The 3413-nt window shown below is 45.1% G+C and overlaps 1 pseudogene across 1 annotated transcript; it reads right to left on the bottom strand.

Moving 5' to 3' along the window:
• Positions 1–1611: 1611 nt before the first annotated feature.
• Positions 1612–2778, bottom strand: LOC116087976 (annotated as a pseudogene). Its single transcript, XR_004117727.1, has one exon. The product of XR_004117727.1 is annotated as a farnesyl pyrophosphate synthase pseudogene (transcript).
• Between the last annotated feature and the right edge of the window lie 635 nt (positions 2779–3413).

Here is a 3413-nt window from a genome sequence, read left to right as displayed (position 1 = left end):
CCTGGATACTTTGGGTTAGGAGCTTTTTGCTTTTTGCCTTTTCTTTGACTGTTGTGTCAATGTTTTCTATGGTATCTTCTGCCCCTGAGATTATCTCTTCAATCTCTTGTATTCTGTTGGTGATTCTTGCATCTATGACTCCTGATCTCTTTCCTAGTTTTTCTAAATCTAGGGTTGTCTTCCTTTGTGATTTCTTTATTGTTTCTATTTCCATTTTTAGATCCTGTATGGTTTTGCTCATTTCCTTCACCTGTTTGATTATGTTTTCCTGTAATTCTTTAAGGGATTTTTGTGTTTCCTTTTTAAGGGCTTCTAGCTGTTTACCTGTGTTCTCTTTTTTTCTTTAAGGGAAAAAAAGGTCTTAAAAATTCTCTTCCTATATGCCCAGGCTTAAGAAATGACTAGCCCACAACACCCAGAGAAGTCTCCACTCCCAGGTGCTCTAGCATACCCAGGATCGTAGGATCAAGAGTGAGTAGAACACATCTGTTCCAACACCAACAGGAGTAACTGGGACCAGCAGGATCAAAAAATGCAGGAACCCTGCCTGACCAATGGCTCAGATTCCTTCTGGTCTCTGCCGGTTTACCTTGGGCACGAACTGCTCAGCCAGTCCCACAACACCCAAAGGACGCTCCCCTCCAGGGCACTCTAACACACCCATGTTGTTTATGTCCTTCTTGAAGTCCTCTACCATCATCATGAGAAGTGATTTTAGATCTAATTCTTGCTTTTCCAGTGTGATGGTGTATCCAGGACTTGCTATGGTGTGAGAATTGGGTTCTGATGATGCCAAATAACCTTGGTTTCTGTTGCTTATGTTCTTAAGCTTGCCTCCTGCCACCTGATTATCTGCAGTGCTACCTGTCCTAGTGAGGTATACATCTGACTAGAGCCTGTCCTTCATGTAATCCTGGTTGTGTTAGAACTCCTCAGAATCCAGCTGTCTCTGTGATCTTGTGATCCTGAGATTCTGGGTGTGTCAGAGTTCTTGGGAGTCAAGCTGCCACTGGGACCCTGAGGATCTGGTGTGACCAAGCTCCTAAGATCTTGGGATCCTGGGTGTATTAGAGATCCCTGGAGTGGAGCGTCCTTTGGGTGTTGTGGGACTGGCTGAGCAGTTCGTGCCCAAGGTAAACCGGCAGAGACCAGAAGGAATCTGAGCCATTGGTCAGGTAGGGTTCCTGCATTCTTTGATCCTGCTGGTCCCAGTTACTCCTGTTGGTGTTGGAACAGATGTGTCCTACTCACCCTTGATCCTACGATCTTGCTAGAGCACCTGGGAGTGGAAACTTCTCTGGGTGTTGTGGGCCAGTTGTTTCTTAAGCCTGGGCATATAGGAAGAGAATTTTTAAGACCTTGCCTCTCCCAAAATGTCTTTCTTTCAGCCCCACAGGTAGTTTCCCTGGGTATGCATTTTCCAAGTCTATAAAGTACTTTTTCTTGCAAATTAAAAAGTATCACTGTTATTATTTGCTGGTATCTAATGATGCTAGATCTAATACCATTGTGATCCATGTTCCTAATGGATATGGCATTTTATTTCTCTCTGAGAACCTTTTAAAATTACTGGTTTTGGTCTTTATTTTATTTATTTATTTTTTTTTGTTGAACAATAATTTATTCAGATCCCTCCCTCCCAGCCTCTACAATTCCGAGGTCACTTTCTCCGCTTGTAGATCTTGTTTGCAAGTTCCAAGAAGATGGATGGGGGCAGGGGCGCAGAGCACTGATCTATGAGAGACTCTTGAGGCGGTTGTAACTGTCTTCCTCATACCTGAAGAACACGGACTGCAGATCCAGCTCTTCATACAGTGCTTTCACCTGCGCCACTTTTTCTGGGTCCTTCTGCCCGTAATTCTCCTCTAAGATCTGACGCTGTTGAGGAGTGGCTCGTAGCAGACACTGAACCACCAGCCAGCTGCATTTGTTGTCCTGGATGTCAGTGCCGACCTTTCCGGTCACACTGGGGTCTCCAAAGAGATCAAGGTAGTCGTCCTGGATCTGAAAGAACTCGCCCATCTCCATGAGGATCTTCAGGGCATTGGCATGTTCCTTCTCCCCATCAGTGCCTGCCGTGTACATGGCGGCCGCAACAGGCAAGTAGAAAGAGTAGAAAGCGGTCTTGTACTTGACAATAGATTTGTATCTCTTTTCAGTGTATCTACTGAAATCCACATGGCCCTGGGGTGCTGTCATGAGGTCTAGAGTCTGTCCGATCTCAGTCTGATAGGAACTCTGCAGAAAGAGCTCCAGCAGGTTGAGGTAGTAGGGCTGCTCCCTGTAGTAGAACTTCAGCAGGCGGTAGATGGAGGCTTCCAGAAGCAGAGCATCGTTGATGGCGTCCAAGCCTATGCCTGGCTTCTGATACCAGCAGATCTGCCCCCGGCGAGTGAGAGAAGAGTCCATGATGTCATCTGACACAAGGAAGAAAGCCTGGAGCAGTTCTACACACCAGCCCACAGTCAGGGCCCGCTGCAGACTCTCAGGATCCTGTTTCCTTGGCTCCACCAGCTCCTGGAAGGCTTGTACTACAGTCAGGCCCTGGTTGTACTTGCCTCCTACGGCATTGTACTCTAGGACCTCCTTAAGCCGGGTAATGGCATCCCCTGTTTCTGGGTGTCCCAGCTCCTCCTCAGTCAGCACCTTGACGATCTGGGTGAAGTGCTGGATGAAATTCTGCTTGTCTTGGTTATAAACATCCAATTTCTGGTTTCCATTCATTCTGACAGAGGAGCTAAATGCTCTGTTCTTCAACGCGGATTCTCCTGGGCTGGTTTTGGTCTTTAATGTTGTGGAATTTTCAGCAATATGTTTGATATTTATTGAGCTGCCATATTCATATGTGTTCCTTAGAGCATTTCTTTGGTTAGTTCTTCCTTTTTTTTTTTTTTAAAAAAACTATTTATTATAAAAATAAATTTTTATTTATTTCAAATCATGTACCTAAATCCTACTCATTTTACCTTCTCCTTGTACCAACCCTTCACCCCTTCGATCTCCCTACCTCAACACAGGAAAAAAAATCTCATTGTAGAAGCCATAGTGTGTCTCAGTGTGTCCCACAATATACCCCTTTATTCATACTTCTTTGCTTGTAAATGTTCATTGTAGTAACTTGGTTTGATATGAAGTCTCTGGCTTCTACTACTCAACCAATACTGTATCCTCACTGGAATTCCTCTCTGATGTCCTGTTGTTAACCTGTGCCATGGAGATCCTGTAGTTTTGAGTCTGTAGGACCAGCTCCTTTATGCTCTCTAGCAGTTCATTGATGAGATAGATGTTGGGATGGGCCAATTCAAATCCTTGGGTATGGGTCTGAGAAGTATCTGAAGATGATCGGCCTTCTAACTCTTCCTCTCTCATGCCCCCAGGACCCATTCACCTGAAATCCCTGCAATCAGGTTCAG

The sequence above is a fragment of the Mastomys coucha genome, unplaced genomic scaffold (genome assembly GCF_008632895.1).
Source record: "Mastomys coucha isolate ucsf_1 unplaced genomic scaffold, UCSF_Mcou_1 pScaffold14, whole genome shotgun sequence".
NCBI classification, from domain to species: Eukaryota; Metazoa; Chordata; class Mammalia; order Rodentia; family Muridae; genus Mastomys; species Mastomys coucha.
The sequence above is the reverse complement of the archived record's forward strand: the minus strand, read 5'-3'. Positions and strand labels throughout refer to the sequence as shown.